Raw genomic sequence first — 18,645 nt, 5'->3', positions numbered from 1 at the left:
TACATGGAGCTCTCTGCCCAGTTTGGATCACCCAGTACAAGACAGATACTGAAATACTGGCACAAGTCCAACTGAGGCCCCACCTGGATGGTCATGGGAGTGTGGCACAAAACGTACTAGCAGAGGCTGAGCCCCAGGTTTGTGCACCCTAAAGAAAAAGCCACAGGGAGATCGTGCTGCTGTCTTCAACTACTTAGTGGGAACATTTGAGAAGACAGAGCCAAACTCCTCTCAAGGGTGCACTGGGAAGGGATGACACACAACTGGAACATTGAAATTCCACCTTGTCATAGAAAAAACACATTTTTTACCACAAGCATGGTCAACTACTGGAACAGGTGCCTAGAGAGGTTATGGTATCTCCACCCCTGAGATACCCAGAACTTGACAGGACACAGCCCTGAGCAACCTGCCCTAATTAAGACCTGCTTTGAGCAGAAGCTTGGGCTAAATGACCTCTACAGCTCCCTCCCAAGGTACATGATTCTATGGTTCATCTGAACTTAAGCCTCAATCTGTCAGCCTCATATACCTCCTGCACTAAAAGCAGAGACAACAGATGTGCTCACACTAAGCCTGGTACCACAACACACCAAGGCAGGAAGCACCCACTTGGAGGAGGAAGCACCTACAGACCAGCACTCCCTGAGGACTTCCCCAAAGACACAGAGATGGGCATGCAGCAACTGGGCTGCATGCGCTGAGCACAGTATGCACTGTGTAAGAGAAAGTTAGAAGGTGCCAAAATCCCAGCTATCCTGTGATCTAGAAATTCTAGAGAATAAAAATAAAAGCCTCCCAGTGAAAGCTTATGTTAAGAATGTGCTGAAATCATGCTTAAAGAGTCAGACATTTTGAGAAGTAGGCATGCAATCTGAAAGCTAGTTAAATTCATAAATCATAGACCTGTACACAGGGAAAATCGGGACAATCTTGTCCTTTATCACGGCATCCAGCTATAATCAAAGTCATAACTTAGCCATTAGTATGTGTTATGCTAGCTAGCTATAAGCACTTTCCTTTTTGTTAATACACTTTATTTTAACCAAACTTCCAGTGCTTTCAGAAAAGAAATGATAGACTAGTAGAATGACAGAATAAATATAATCTGCTTTTTAATAACTCCAAACTGTATTATGCCACTGTGAACAGAAATAAAGATCAGTCTCTTGCCTTCACATCTCTATTATAATAAAGCAAAGCATATTTTAAAGGTGTTAGCTTGCAAATGAAATTACTTTAGCTAAAATGAAAGAGAAGCTGAAAACAACTAGTACATTGACATAACTTAGAATATACACTTACAGAAGATTTTAGGACTAGGTGGTATATTAAGCAAGAAAAGCCCAAGAAGTGGTAGTGCTTGATAAACAGAACACAGTCACAATCCTGCATAGCAACACAAATACTTAGTACCTCACCAGTATCAACGGTAAATGCTTATGTGCAACCCCGGTAGAGGTAATTGCCTCACTGAGAAAGGCTAAGAGGTTGGTCAGACGTTATTTCCCCATCACAAATACATGCTGGCTACTCCCAATCACTTTCTTGTCTGTCATATATTTGGAAATGGCTTCCAGGATTATTCCTTCCTCATTATGACCTTCCCAGGGATCAATGTGAAGCTTACCAGCCTGTCGTTCCCTGGATCCTCCTTCTTTCCTTTCTTAAAGATAAAAGGGACATTTGCTTTCTTCCAGTCTTCAGAAACCTCCCCCAACCACAATGACCTTTCAAAGATAATTGACACAATGCTATCAGCACTTGTAGGTGCATTCCAGCAAGGCCAAGGGACTTGTGTGTGTCTGGTTTGTTTATATATTCCCTGACCTGATCCTCCTCCACCAGAGATAAGTTTACCTTGCCCTAGACTTTTCCACTGCTTTCAGAGACCTAGGACTGCTGAAGGCCAGTCTTACCAGTAAAGATCATGGTGAAGAGGGCATTCAGTACATTGGCCTTCTCCATGTCTTTTAGGATCAGGTCCCCAAAGCCATTCATCAGTGAGCCCAGATTTTCCCTAGGCTTGTGCTGTTGATGTGCCTGTAGAAACCTTTCCCACTGCCCTTCACATCTCTTGCTATATTCAGGTCTACAGGGGCTTTGGCTTTCTTAACTCTATACCTGCATGCTCAGATGGGGTCTATCTATTCCTCCCAGGTCACTTGTGCCTGCTCCCACCCCCCTGTGTCATTCCTTTTTATTTAGCTTCACAGTTAGAGAAGGAGGAATGAGAGCTGATTTCAACAGTGATCACTTACAAAAATGCATGGTACCAAAACATTCTGATATATTTTAACAATTCCTGAAAGCATTCATTGTCCAGGAAAAACATAGATCATTTAAGCTTACACTCTCACTAGGGATGTGACAGACTGCTTCAGAATTTATGACAGAAAATTACACAAACTAAACTAGCCCACTGCCAGACTACTAGTGCACAGACTCATACTGGAAGACAAAAAGGTAACGGGCAACTGGCCCTTCAGTGTGGATAGGCCTGAACTTCTGCATGGCTCATAAACCAACACAGCTGCAGGGCTGGGCAAAAACCATGAATCACCAATGTATATGAGTCTAGGTCAAGCCTGGCAAAGATTTCCTGCCTGATTTAAACTTAGTTTATTTGGGCCAATGGCACTTTTCCTAGAAATGGAGGGCAGGTTGACCACACGTGTGTCTGTCTGTATTTGTGGCCTGACACTTGGCAGCATACACTTCATTATGTTTATGGTTATACTTAGAAAAACTACTCTCAGTTGTTTCCAGTCTGTTGCAAACATAAACCTACAAGCTGTATTAAATATGTACTATTGTAGTTACTACAACTGTATGAAATCATGCATAAAATCCTAAAATGGAATAAAATAAAAGCAACTTCTCCCCCACCCTCAGTTTCTGGCACCATTTCAAAATAAACAAGAAAGCAAACCAATCCTTAGATTGAAAGGTCAGCCAGGGCCTTATTTACAGGAAGGATAAAACTAGCCTAAAAAAAAAATTATTCAATAAAAGTAACCTTCTCTTATATCAACTATGTAGAAAGATAAAACAGCTCAACAATGAAATATCTAATTAGCTGTGTCTATTAATGAAGAAAATGGATCTTCGAGCCAAAAGAGTAAAATGAAATTTACACTTGCCTCAAAAATGAAATAAATTAATAGTAAGGGACATTATTGAAACTCAAACAATGTGGATTTTACTAAGTGTTGCACAGAATTCAGGTTTGAATCTTTTATTTTCATCCTTTCTAATCTCAGGAACCTTCCTGCTCCTGACATAAAGCAGAGAAATTTAGCTATAAATATTCAAAGTCAGAAAAGAATGTGGAACTATACCAAGACGCAAAATACATGTTCTCTTTGAAATTCAGTGTAGTGCAGAGACCATTAAAAACTGCACTATGTTATGTTTTAGACTTCTGAAACATGTAGAGGATCAGTGAAACGTAATCTGGAGCTCAAATATATCTGAGCACTCTTTCCTCTACAGTTTCCTTCCTTGCCCTGTAAGGACTCTGCTTATTTTTACATGATTTTGCTATGCATCTAAATTCAAAGATGAAAGATGAACCTCCAATACAAATCTTTCCAGTAGTAATCCATCTTCCTTGCAAGCCACTGACCAAAGAATCACTTTTGTCGAACTGGACATGGCAAGGAGGCATCATGAGCACTTTTTGCAGAAACGCAAATAATTTTAGTAACATCTATTACTACTGGTAGTAATTTCTACCAGAATTTTTTTTCTTATTACTTTATTATTTGTCCCAAGTTTTACGGCAACATTAGTGTCCTCCATGAAGAATATTTCAGCTGCACCGTTCCTCCAAGTTTTACTACTGAAAAACACCATAGATGTTTACAACAGGAAGCAACTTTCTCCAACCTTGCTAAAAAAAAATGTTTTAAATTCAACCACAAAGAGCACACATACTTGGAAAACAGCAAAATATTATTTATGTAAAAGATTATGAATATAAAAAATGAGCAGATACAATAGATATTTATTTTCAATTAACTATTATAGGAAGACAGATATAGTATTTATGAATACTATAATCTATCCCAGAATCCAATTTAGTGTTACTCTAATGGTGTTCAGAACAATCAGTAAATGATACAGTATAAAGCTAATTAAACTAATGGAAAGTATTTTAAGTATTTTCTTGGAACTCCAACAATTTAAACAGTTTAAAGGGGAAAATAAGCATGCAGTGAACATTATCCAGAACTGTTTTTATGTACACGATCCTCTATCTTTCCCACCCTATACTGATCTTGTCCCTGATCTCACAATGTAGGACAGCTGAAATAAAGTAGTCTTTAAAGATAAAAAACAGCTGTTACACTTGTTTGACCTGAGGAAGAATTTGAAAGACAAAAGCAAAAGGACATGAGAAAGAAAAGAGTCTTCATAAATGCAGTATTTGCAGAATTGTTTCAGCCTATTTCTATCCAATTCTCGTAATAGTATCTGATGTGCACCTTGCTTGCATCAATCTTATTTCCACCGAAAGACAGAAGTAGAACGGAACCTAGCAAAGGCAATGATGATTCACAAGCCCCATCTGAATATCTACAAAAGCAATCTATTTTAAAATTGTTACTGAATTTGGAAAAAAATCAACACCACACATTACAACATGTAAGAATTAAGGTTTGCCTCTGCGAATCCAGTTTGAACCCGCATGTTAAAATAGGCAGCCAAAGAATTCGTATAGAGACCAAAGCATCCTATCCATTTTCTTCTATCTTCTGATTTGCTTCTCAATCCAACTTTACACTAGTACCAACATTTTCAAAACTCTCTAAATACTTGACTACTAACTCCCTGATTTTATGTTGTTAGGGCTTAGTTCTACAATACTTAAATACATTTCTAACACTAATCATAGCAGAACTTCACTGATTCAGACAATGTTTAAGCAGCTCTATACATCAGCGCTGATGTTCCTATCTCAGAGCTCTTAGATAATAGCATTTTCTGCAATCCCTCTCCACAGTTCCATGCTCCTTTTTCATTCATTTCCCACTGATTCTTTAGAACACCTGATTTTCTACATGAAGCGTTAGATTATTATTAATACTTCACAAAAATCTCCTCTCCTTTCCTTCTCTTGTAACTGTTATTCCTTCAAATGCATCAGAAATTGTTGTTCGCATTTTTAAAACAACTTTTCTGCACATTTCTTTATCTTTATTTCTTCTAGCATGGTACTGCTTACACAGTTTCTTCTGCAAAACTAAAAATGCTGTCATACTGAAAATATTCACAGTTACTCTTAAGCAAGAATCTTTCAAAAACAGAGACACAGATCTGTGGAAAAGAGTACACCTCGGAAATTCACCAGGATGCACGTGGAGTCTTTAAACAAGTACAGCTGGTGGAATGGACACAGGTAGGGAACGTATGATAGTGTATGAGCATAAATGACCCAAAATATATGGTGTCTGTAACAACATCAGCAAACCTTGGCCTTCTCATCACTTTTTACATCCCATGCTTCCTTCTCAAAAAGATGGACATTAACATTGAGAATCATAGCAGTAAATTAATCTTCTGTGTGAGACAGAGTGCATATTTAACAGAGAAGTACAAAGCAAACAGTTCAAAGCCTTTCTTCTTTATATTTCACCGAACAGATAATAACCAAAGGCAATAATGCAGATTCAAGTTACTTAATGCCACATAATGCTATTTCTTTAACAAATATTAATGCATTAAAAATTTTATTGCATAGAAATAATGTAACTAATGCTACCAGGGGGAAGGTATATGATTCTGTACAGGAAACACAAATGCAAAGGATTTGTTTGGAGAGCTAAGATTTAAGTTATAATGCCATAATTTAAAATAATCACAGGAAAAGAATCAAAGAATCAAACAAATGGAGAACTGCACCACAGTCAACTAACTGAACAGTTTACTAACATCGTTAACCACTTACATGTCCAAAGATCTAAAAAGAACATTTTTCAAAGGAGACAGATGACTGCTGAACTTTGTAACAAGCAATTTTTACCATGTCCAACAAATGTTGATTGGCATCCTGCCTTTGAGAACATTTTGTACCTTAATTAAAATGCACAGCCTTCTCATTAACTATGTATCTTTAAAACTTTTTGCTCTAAGGACATTAATATCCTTATTTAATTAGGTGCTATCATAAACAGTAGTTGTTTAACCCAGCTTCTTTTTAAGTGTCAGACCACTATTTTCATGGCTCACTGTGCACAACTGCAATTCCTCCTCGCAACAACTGGAAACTAAGATGATTGTTCCCACATGTCTGCACCAGCCGACAGTCCACAAGGATTTTTACTTACTAAAGCCTTAAGGCTACACAACTTCATTGCCATGACCTACCATGGCAGAGCTGTGAAGTACCAAATCTACTTTAAAAAGACAGTTTTTGCCACCAAAGTATTATCCTTCACATCTCTAAATGTACATTTATGTACATTGTCTAAGTGTATATTTATGTCTAGGTTTCTATTTTGTCCAATTTATAAAATGAAAAAGCATCTTTCACTTCAACAGAAAACAAAAATGAAAGCTGCAAAACTGGAATTCCATTAAGTTTGCCACAACAGCTAGTTGAAAATATACAAATAATGACAGAATCAAATTATTCAGGGCGAAATCCTGCTTCTTTTGCAGGACATAATTTGTAAATACTTTTTACCTGTAACAATGACAAATCTTTTGAAAATTCTCACAGCCTGTATTACTTGATGATTTTACATATGGAAAGTACTACACAAATTTAAAGTATTATGTAATTATATTATGTTATCACCTGGGACATGAAGTGTGTAACCTCTGCTTGCCTTACCTGATCTTAGTAAGAGGCTTCCCTAAATATTAGCAGGTCACCTGTGAAACCACTTATCTTTCACAAGCTTAGATTCTTACTTTCATTTTCCACTGTAATACCAAGACCTAGAGATTTCTTTGGATGCCCAATGACCACAGCTGCAGAAGCTTTTTTATTTCAAATGGGCCATATCTCCTATTTTATTAAACTCTGCTTCTGCTGTGAGCATGACTTCTTCCTTTTCAGAGACAGAGGGCAGGCTGAGAATATATCTTTGCACCTACCACAGGCTTGAGTGTTGGGGTTAAGAGCAACTGTGAGCTAAAAACTGTTATTTATGTTAGGAAGAGCAGATCTTCTCGCTGAACAAGCATGCTCCGAAACTGAGTCACTAATTAAAAAACTACACAGTTTGCAGTCTCTAGCCTTAGTCCCAGCACAACAGCTGAACTGTCACACATGATATCACTGCATTGTATTCTTAACACCCGTATTAAAAAAATAAATAAATAAAACACCAACAAACCACAACCCTTACACTGGTACTATGTAAGAAGTAAAAAAGCATACCTTGTTCCTACCTTTGTATAGCAAACTATTATCTAGCTGTATGCACCCTGCACAAGGATCAGCCTCATTGATGATTTGCTTGCTTCTTTCATTCTTACCCCCAAATAGCAGCCACAAAACACCAGCCACCATTGCCCTTTCCTTCTTTCGCTTTTATAAACAGGAGAGCCACTTGTCTTTGGCCTTAAGGCCATTCATGGCTTATTCACCAAACTATGCCCCCCCTCCAGTCAAACGACTTAATTCGTTCTTTAAGTGGTTTAAGCCCTTTCTCTCCAGCTGTCTCTTCAATACAAAAGTCAAAAATACGCAAAACTACTTCAGTAACTTCTTATACTTCATCATAGCAATTTGTGCAAGACATCATTAACAGTTTCAGATTGGGGGGGTTATGTCTGCTAATTGTTATGCTAATTATAACATACACAGATTATTTGTGTTCTCCTTGGTTTTGCATCTACCTGGTGAAATTTCAATACTGTTTTGAGGTGGATTTTTCTTTGCATTTCTTTGTGTACAGTGCCAATACAGTAGGATCATAAGTGGGCCCCTTTAGACTTAATCACAACACAAGGAACAGTTAAACTACACAAAGAATCATTTCTGAAGCAATTCTGTCAAAGTTCCTCTCAAAAGTTCTCCAGGTAGAGCAAAGGTTTTACATTAGTAGGTAACAATACTAATATTTTCCTAATCATTTCCATCCACTAGAATTAAGCCTAACTGCAGCTTAATTTATCTTATCACAGTAAATTTTGCTCAGTTATAAAAACTCATTAAATCTAATTGAATGTTGTTTTAAATGGCAACAAGGTAATTTTCTGGAAATCTAGGAACTGAAGGGGGGCGGAGGAGGAACACCACAGCTATCTATCACTTTAATTAAATAAAATAGATGAAAATGAGAAGCATTTTGACAGCAAGATACATTTAATATTCATTAAACTATTTGTCCCAAACAACTTGCATAAAGTCTTTACACTCTGAGTATACAGCCCTTATCTTTGTATTTTCATCTTTCCCATTTTTTTCTGTGTTTTCCTGTCTCTGAGCACTACCTTCTACAGGCCCCACAAATGAAACTCTCCACTCTTTCAGTCACCTTTCCCTCAGGAAATTCCATTTCAACTTTTTATGAAATAAAAATAATGATGTCCTCAAAAGAAAGACAGAACATTTAAAGCTATTGTCAAGAATGGACTCAATCCTGGGTGGGGAGGAGGGTGTGGGTGTAAATAAATCAATCAACATTTAATCTCTCTCTGGACAAATGAATGCTAGTATTTAACTCATAGAGCAGAAAGTACACATCTTTGGGATAGTATTACCTATCATGTATTTGAGGGAACTTCATTGGTAGTACCATAGAGTCAGTGAGGTTGGAATGGGTCTCAGGAGGTCATTAGTCCAACCTCCTGCTCAAAGCCCAGAGAACACTGAAATCAGACCTTGCCATTTGATGTGCCTTTGAACAGTAAAGTCTTGAAATGCTCCAACAGACAGATGGACAAAAAAACCCCTTTGCTTCAAAGTTTACTTCTGTTTAAATACAGCATTTTGCTAATCTAAGTGTTCTTTCAGTTTAACTCTTCCAATTTACTGCCTTGCCTCTATGCTTCTCTCTCCAGTTTTAAACTGTCATAGAAGGTGAAAACTGTATAAAAAGTGAAATGGCTGGCAAATTCCACCCGAGATAAAGCTCCGTTTGAAACATGCAACACACTGTCAATAAAGCTGTGAACAGCTGCGGAGTGACAGAGAGCGCAAATGGTACACAAGCCTCCATAACAGTGCTTTTTACAGTGGGTGATCTTTCCTTTGCATGCAGAGCAGATCTACCAGAACAATATACTGGCAGTACAGGAAAGAGACCACACTGAAATATCTGGCCCAGCCTGATATGAAACAAGAAAAATTACAAAACAATAGAAAAATCCAATTTCAAAGTAAAACTCTAACTTAGAAAAATAAAAAAGTGAGTGAAATAACCATAGTTATACCATTATTATTGTAAAATTAAAAGCAGATTTACATTTCAAGCAATATCAAATATCAACATTGTAACAGAAAGAAAAATAAAGTGTTTGTAGTTTTGTTCCAAGTATTTTGTGCTGTCTGCTTTTATTTGCTCTTTAGGCAAACTAAGAACAGCCAAGAAGTCAATCATTTCACAACCCTTCTCTATAAAAAGATTTGTTTAAAAGAAAAAACAGATTGCAATAAATACGTACTATAATCACCTTTCCTCTTCATTTTTATTAGGTTTTCTATATTAATACATGCATGCTGAACACATCAGTATTCAATACAGTACAGACTTCACCTATTTTTCTAATCCATTTTCTCCACTGACAGGACTACACTCACAATTTACAAAATATCTTTGTAGACATTTACTTCTATCACAGTTCATTAACCTCCAAACAGCACACCTGCCAGTTTGTGGGTGTGTTATCGAAAGCAAGGATACACTAATAAAATGCTAAGTATATTTGTGTCAGAATTGCTTATGAAATGAATGTTTTTCTCCACTGAGCTACCCATCTGAAATGAATTTATTTGCATCAATATATGTAAGTTATTTTCCTGATTGTAAGAGCAGTAGTTAAGTCCCAGTCACTGCAAATATGAGTAAATATAGTCTCAAACTGTACCATCTACCACTTTTTAATGTATACAAATGGTAGTGTCTCATCTTTTTAAATCATCAAAAAGGATCATTCATGTTGTTTAACCTCTTTCCCTCTGCACTAACAGTACGATTTCATTTAAAAATTAACATCTATACCTTTTTCACAACAGCAAGGAAAATCTCAGCAAGTCTAATATTCTTCCTTTTAACAATCCTGTGGATCACAGTGACATCTTCAGTGTTCTGTAGCTGGCGTAGCCTGACCATGGCTCATTTTTATCTGACCTCAGGGTTTTCACATCGTTAATAAAGAGATAATCAAAACAAAGCCTATATACATTAGGGTAGGAAAAGTTTGCATAGCTTGGCACTATCATCATATATACCCTTAAAAATGGAACAAAATGAAATGCACATAGCCGAAGTGGTGAACCTTGCAAGGGCTGGTTCCAAACATTTTTCCTGCTGGCAGTAAACCATTTTCAGACCTCCCAACTCTGACCACCATGATAGTTATTGCTTTGCAGGATTATATCTTTTTGTTTCAGCTGTCAATAAAAATATCAGATGATACCTTTTTAAGTCAAATAAACATATGGAAAAAAATCAACCAAACACTGACATCACTGAGAACAGAAACACAGCGCAAAAAGCACATTATGTTTAGATCTAGACTTATTTACAGTTGGTTTTAAATTTTCTGACATCATGTGACAAAGTGCCATTGTACCTGAAATCTGATCCAATTACCATTGTTTGAAGGAAATTAACTATACTAATTTAAAAAATCCAGATGTCCTCTTATTTCTGATGATCTTCTATAACATGTGTAGAACAACCATCTGAATAAACAGATACGCTAGTCATGCCTCTCAGTAGCAGTCAACATTCTGCACAGATTAAGAAACATTATAACTCTGCTTACGCTTCATTTCTGACCGTTGAAACCAACTATATAAGCATAAGCTCAAATGTAAAGTATACTTATAAAGTAGTAATATTTTCTGAGATAAATTTGCTACATCATCATGAAAATTCCAGACTTTAAATTATAGAAAAAAATAATCCAGTCTACTGAATAACAAACACTGATAGAATTCACCAATAAAGAAAGTGAAATAACTTCCAGGGATATTTGAAATAAATATATATATACACACACACATAAGAACAATAATACCAACAGATTACTTCTAAGCCTTATGCCCTATTAGACCTGGCTTGCAAGCACCATGGAGGGAGGTGGAGGAGTATCAAGTAGAATTGGGGGACTCAGAACCAGTATTGTACACCAGGGGTCAATACTGCATTCAGTCCTGTTCAACATCTTCATTTATTATCTGAATGATGGGGTAGTGTGTAGCCTCAGCAAGTTTGCTGATGGTACAAAACTAGAAAGAGCACCTGATACACCAGAGGATGATGCTGCTGTTCAGAGTGACCTTGACAGGCTGGAGAAATGGGCTGGCAGGAACCTCATGCAATTCAGGGAAAGGAAATGTGAAGTCCTGCACCTGGGAAGGAACAACTCTATGCACCTGTACGTGCTGGGGTCCACCCAGCTGGAAAGCAGCTCTGTAAAAAAGGACCTTGTGGTCCTGGTGGACACCACGTTGAACGCCAGCAGTGTGCCCTTGCAGCAGAAAGGCAAACAGTATCTTGGGCTGCATTAGGAAGGGTATTGCCAGCAGGTTGAAGCAGGTGATCTCTTCCCTCTATTCATCACTGGTCAGGCCACACCTAGAATACTGTGTCCAGTTTTGGGCTCCTCAGTACAAGAGAGACATGGACATACTGGAGAGAGTCTAGTTAAGGGCCACAAAGCAATTAAGGAATTAAGCGCTTTATTAAAGTGTTGGAGCATCTCTCATATGACAAAAGCCTGAGAGACCTAGGACTGTTGGGCCTAGAAAAGGGGGCATCTATCACAGTGTATAAATATCCAAAGGGAGGCTGTAAAGAAGATGGAGCCAGGCTTTTCAGTGGTGCCCAGTGACAGGACAAGAGGCAATGGGCACAAAACGAAACACAGGAGGTTCCCTCTGAACATCAGGAAACACTGCTGTGTGGATGACTGAGCACTGGCACATGTTGCCCAGAGAGGTTGTGGAGTCTCCATCCTTGGAGATATTCAAAAGCCATCTGGACACGGTCCTGGACAACCAGCTCTAGTCAGCCCTGCTTGAGCAGGGGGGTTGGACCAGATGACCTCCAGAGCTGCCTTCCAATCTCAACCATTATGTGATTCTGTGAATCACGTCCTGTTGCACCATATGCAGCTGCTGTCTCCAAAACCTGAAGCTAACTTGCAGCGTACCATTATTAAGCTAAATAATAATAAAAGGCTTGCTATGAAGTAACAGAGATCCTATTGAGGATTTTTTTTATTACAGGATTTACTAAGCTGATTTAATTACAACAAGGTGATTACAAAGTAATCTTATTTAGGTAGGAAGTTGACACTGCAACAACAAATAACTTACTCAGATCAGAATTAGAACTGGCCTTTGACAGTTACTTTCATCTCCAGCAAGAAGCCCTTCAAGGCAGGTTATGATCATGTTTTAGGACAGCATAAAATTCTACAGCGATAAGTAGCAAAAACTGTCTATTCTATAAATGGACAATGTGAACACGGAGGAAGAAAAGAGTGTGTGGCTTAATGTAGGCCAAAATGTTATTAACTTTACTCATCTGGGAACAACCAACAACAGCTTGTACAGTACAAAATTCCTTCCATAACTATTTCCACCTGCTGGAGGGCTGCCATTTGCCCTGCATCTCCCTGCAGCTGCTTTCCCATCTGCTGCTGGAAGCCATTGCCCTCCCCTTAGATAAGACCTGAGGCCTGGAGACAGAAGATTCAGCTACTCTCAGCAAACAAAATATTTTCCTAATTCCTGGCTGCAGAGAACGAAACCTGCTAGGTCTAGAATAATTGCTGGACTGCTACCACAGCACAGTCTAGGCCTTGGCTTAGTCAGCTTAAAACCCGGGTGTCAGAGAAAGCCCATCTGGCAAAGCAGTATTTTTATTCCTCACCCATCTACGCTGGCAGGCCACAAGCTTGATCACCATGTAAATGACACTTGCTCATTTTCAGGTCTCTGGCAAGAAGGATCCTGGTCTTCGGTAAGAAAGCCCCTCTACCCTATCATGGATCTCTTGTGGCAGAGATTGTATTTTCTGCAGGAAATGTACGAGCTTCATTAGAGGAGCTTTTGATATGTTGCTGTTTTGTTATTTAACACAGCTTAGTATATTTATATCAAAAACCAAACACTGATGGCCTCTGCTGATACTTGAAATTAGCCCACATTTAGTATCTCACATATAACCAAATGTAACACTTTCACCAGAGATTCCTATGAGATACAAACATTTAGCTCAGGAAGTGTGGGCTGGATGAGCGGTCAGTGAGGTGGATTGAGAACTGGCTGAATGGCAGAACTCAGAGGGTTGTCATCAGCAGCACTGAGTCTAGTTGGAGGCTGGTAACTAGTGGTGTCTCCCAGGGGTCAGTACTGGGCCCAGTCTTGTTTAACTTCATCAATGACCTGGATGAAGATTTAGAATGTACCCTCAGCAAGTTTGCTGATGACACCAAACTGGGATGTGTGGTAGACACACCGGAAGGCTGTGCTGCCATTTAGCGTGACCTGGACAGGCTGGAAAGTTGGGCAGAGAGGAACCTGATGAGGTCAACAAGGGCAAGAGCAGGGTCCTGCACCTGGGGAGGAACAACCCCATGTATCAGTACAGGCTTGGGGCTGACCTGCTGGAGAGCAGCTCTGCAGAGAGGGACCTGGGTGTCCTGGTAGACAACAGGTTGACCATGAGCCAGCGGTGTGCCCTGGCTGCCAAGAAAGCCAATGGCATCCTGGGGTGCATTAGGAGGAGTGTGGCCAGTAGGTCGAGGGAGGTTCTCCTTCCCCTGTACACTGCCCTAGTGAGGCCCTGTCTGGAGTACTCTGTCCAGTTCTGGGCTCCCCATTTCAAGAAAGATGAGGAGCTACTGGAGAGAGTCCAGCGGAGGGCTACAAAGATGATGAGGGGACTGGAACATCTGCCCTATGAGGAGAGGCTGAGGGAGCTGGGCTTGTTCAGCCTGAAGAAGAGAAGGCTGCGAAGGGACCTAATAAATGTTTATAAGTATCTCAAGGGTGGGTGTCAGGAGGATGGGGCCAAACTCTTTTCAGTGGTGCCCAGCAACAGGACAAGGGGCAATGGGCACAAACTGAAACACAGGAAGTTCCGTCTGAACATGAGGAAGAACTTCTTCCCTCTGAGGGTGACGGAGCACTGGAACAGGCTGCCCAGGGAGGTTGTGGAGTCTCCTTCTCTGGAGATATTCAAGACCCGCCTGGATGTGGTCCTCTGCAGCCTGCTGTAGGTGACCCTGCTTCGGCAGGAGGGTTGGACTAGATGACCCACAGAGGTCCCTTCCAACCCCAAACATTCTGTGATTCTGTGATTCCCTCCACTTCTCCAGAGTTCTCAAAATTCAAGATTAAATGGAAATGTAAAAGGTCCTTTTGAAACACAGGATACTTCTGAGTACTGAAGACAGACATTGTTGCCTTGTAGCAAGTTTATATTTGCCAAGTGATTACCAAAAAGTCTCCCCATAAAACTAAGAGTAGGTATACAGGGTGATCAGGAAAATTTTACTCTAAGGCATCATCTTGAATTTTCCTGTCTTGCTGCATCACATTTCATTTGTACAGGATGTAACAGGAGAATGCAGCCTGAAGGCATAAATTTGTTAATTGAGATGCACAATGAAGCATATAATGAAACAAACAAGAATTACTTAATTCTTATTTCCACATATTGGCCCACTAGTCAGTAGAAATACATAAAGGGCAAATAAGCAGGCAAAAAAAGAGAAAAAAGGAGGCATTTCCATCCTGAATAAGAAAAAGCGCAAGCAGCACGAACAGCCTGTTTTCAACCAGCTCATAACTGACTAACACTAGGAACAAGATCAGCTCAAAAACCCTCAAACTTATGACATCTAATGAGTGGTCTACAGCCTTCGTAATTAATTTTTACTGAGGTTTCTTCTTGTCGCTTATGTTAAGGATGTGTTCTTTCTGGTTTTGTCTAAATATTGGTAAGAAACAAGAACTTTGGCCTACAGGGGTAGATGTAGCAATCCACAAATTCAGCTGCTGTCCAGCTTTTGTGTTCCTCAGAGCTTCAGCACATTTCTCCAGAACACCCACAGTTTAACAGATTTTCTCTCCAATAAACTGCACACTCAGTCTGGAAGTTGTAACATAGTAGTTTGTGGAGAAGAGACATCCTGGCAATCATTTTTAACCAGAAAAACTCCCTAGCACACAGCAGGGTGGTAAGAAATGTGCCAAAACCCTGAGGGTCTTAAAAATATGTAACAATAGAGCATCATTAGAACATGCACATCAGCCTTGAAGAATCTTATTTTCTAATCTATGAAATTGCTTGGACACAGAGATCTGCCACTTGTTTTCATGACTGTTGGAGAAAGCAAGTAACATCCTCACATATTTGCACAGCAATCTATGACAAAGCCAGCATTTGGTTATATGTGTGTATTTCTTACGGCTAGCTGAAAGCTGCTGTAAGACTCTATTCAAGGAAACAAGACTAGATAGGTCAGTAGTTTTAAGGAGCTCTTGATTCAAAGTCTGTTCAGAAGAGGTGAAAAGTATGTTCAGACTAACCACATATCTTTTGCGAGCCTCAATATTTTTTAGCTCCAGAAATGGTTCTTCATTTCTAACCCCTGAATATCTAATCTTCTAGATGGAAAGTTGTACAGCCTGTGACATGCCTGCAACAACCTTGAGGCTTTAAAATAACAAACAGAAGTACTGGTCTTTCCTGATAAGTCCTGGCTTGAGAAACTAATGGGTACACGGTGTGCTACCTCTGTAACATAAAAGATCTTTTTCAGCAGATTTGAGATGTGCTACATCTCCATCATAAAGTACAGGAAAGTAATAAAACATTCAGTGTATCATAAATGGATAAAAAATGAGATGTAATTAACATTACCCAAAGAACGCACGTTATTAAAGTATTTCGAGACCAGGTAAATTGCTGACATAATTTTAAAGTTTAACACAGGTTATTGAAGTCTCTGCCTCAGGCAAATGGTGCACATAAGAGCACACCCTGTAACGCTATCTTTTCAAAACTAAACAGAAAAAATTTTGAGGCAAGTGAAGTTATTTACCATTTTAGATCTGCTATTAGATCAAAATTATTTGGAAAACCATTTCAAATAGTGGCTGCATCAATAAATGTGTATAACTGGAATTGGAACCTATTTTCCTTATGTTGCTTCTACTGCATCTCAAGAGGTACCATATCCCAAAATGCAGTCTGACATTAACCCAATACTCTGAGGCCTTCATCTTCATATGATCTCCCAGGGGGGTTACATTAATGTGACCCTTCTGCCAAAAGCCTCTTGTACATGAACAGACAATTACAGAAAATTTTAACTAAAATTAATTCCCATAAGAGGTGGACATAATTCACCAACTTTCCCCAATTCCCTTTACAAGTTATTTTAAAAAGAGAAAAGAAACTGAAAAAACTGTTGTCTGATAAAATCATTACCTACTCAAAGCAGAAAACAGAAATCACCTAGAGTCATAGTTTGCAATGTTTCAGAGCTTCATCAAATTATGAGGTAATGTAATTGCCAAAGGCTGACAATAATGCATACGAAATCAAAACACAACTTCTGAAGATTCAGTCACAAATAAATTCAGGCTCAATTGATCTAGCAAGTCCACCCAGAGGCAGCCTTAACTGTGTAAAACCAAGATATACTGTGATGACATTTATGAGTTTTTTTGCTTCATTTTTAAGTCTCATATCAGCAATGACCCACCTAGCTTACAGTGTTATTTCATTCAGAAAGAAACAGAGGCTTGTCATCACAATGCTTTGGATTATACAGAAGTAAAGGGCTAATTAAAATAAATAATCAAAACCAGGAACTGGTATCTTCCACTGAATAGAAATTATACTGAGCATAGCTTTCCTTCATCCCATACTTAAGCAGTTTTGGGTTTTTTTTTAATTGAAAGCTGGAAGAATTGCACATTATTTGTACAAAATATCACAATCACTTATATCACAAATAACACATTAGGCCAAACAAAAGGGAGTCATTCTTTGCTATTATAGAGCATATATTCTATCAAGTTACCTCTCTGATTGTTTTTGCATTAATTTTTCATTTGGTTTCCCTGAGAGACTAACAATAAGCAGACACAATACAACTGATTGTCACCTGCACACTGATAGGCAATTACAGCTAATTTTAACTTAAATTGCTTCATATAGAAGGTTCAAACTCAGCTACCTTATTTAGAAACTGGGAAGAAGAGGAATTGAATACCTGTCAGAAACCAACTTGTTCTCCGCCAGGACTAGGCAATCCCAGCAGCCCTTCATCAAGAGTATGTAGATTCAGTTCTTTTTACCACTGCCCATCTGCCAGCCATAAGACTGTAATGCCTTGAATACATACCAGTCCGATAAAGAACTAGGAAATCAAATTAGCGGAGAGCAAATGGAATTCATCACCATCCTCAGCAGCATGACAGGTAATACAAAGCTTGCAAAACAGATTTGCATAGCTGAAAAATTAAAATATGTAATCTTTACCACTCAAAAGCTAGATTGAGATCTGCCATAATTGCTGCATTTTTTACTTTTGTTCTATTATGATCATTTTGTCTTATATACATATGCTGGCTGGCCCATTAAAAACAAGCTGGAAACTGCAAGATTTCATCTGTGTCTTCCAAATGTACAGAGGATAAGACATACAGCACAGAGGGATCATCAGAATCTTAAAAATATTTATTTTGTGCTTCCATGATAATGATGAGTTTAGTCTGTTTTTTTCTCCTAGAGCTTTGTCAGCCAGAAATTTCAAATGTTCTGGAAGATACCTGTATTCCTTAAATAATATACTTCTCTGAATAGAAACTCTTTGCACTCTGTGACTGAATTTACCAGGTATTTCTGTTTCTTGAAAGGGGTACACACATTAAAAATAAAATTAAGACACTATAATATGAATCAGTCTAATCAGTATTGTGTGCTCCAAGTGTACAAAGTTTTTTAAAACCCCAGGAAGTGAACTAATGGACAATTTTTTTAACACTTGATTTACACATTTCATCGAATATGACAACCATCTCAACCGTTTATTCCATTACCCATATTTTTATGATTGGACTTTGTAGATACGTATGTAACTAGTGCACTAGCCTGTTTTAAAGACTGAAATAAATCATATTTTAAAATAAATGTTGATTACACTCAAAACAGTAACAACAGATTAATATCATGCACCCTTCAACAGTTCCCTTCAAAATACATCAGTAGCTTCACTCCTCAGAATAGAAATACACAGTCAAAAGCAAGCATCAAGCCAGAGCAGCCAAGAGGAAAACGCAGTCAACTAATACATGAAGAAACAAGGTATGAAATCACAACAATCAAGTCAATTAATGCCCAGCTCCCCACACTGAAGCCAGTGAGAACAGGCACAAACATTTTCTTAAATGCAATAATAGTTGCTTCTAAAAAAATTCTAGAATGAGAG

The 18,645-nt window shown here is 38.5% G+C and overlaps 1 protein-coding gene across 14 annotated transcripts in view; it reads right to left on the bottom strand.

Moving 5' to 3' along the window:
* Positions 1-18,645, bottom strand: part of ERC2 (ELKS/RAB6-interacting/CAST family member 2) — a 557,034-nt gene that overhangs the window by 372,362 nt on the left and 166,027 nt on the right. The gene's annotated exons all lie outside the window — the stretch shown is intronic.

Source organism: Opisthocomus hoazin, chromosome 11, assembly GCF_030867145.1.
Source record: "Opisthocomus hoazin isolate bOpiHoa1 chromosome 11, bOpiHoa1.hap1, whole genome shotgun sequence".
Classification (NCBI taxonomy): Eukaryota; Metazoa; Chordata; class Aves; order Opisthocomiformes; family Opisthocomidae; genus Opisthocomus; species Opisthocomus hoazin.
Note: the sequence above shows the minus strand (reverse complement) of the source record. Positions and strands in the feature narration are given on the sequence as shown.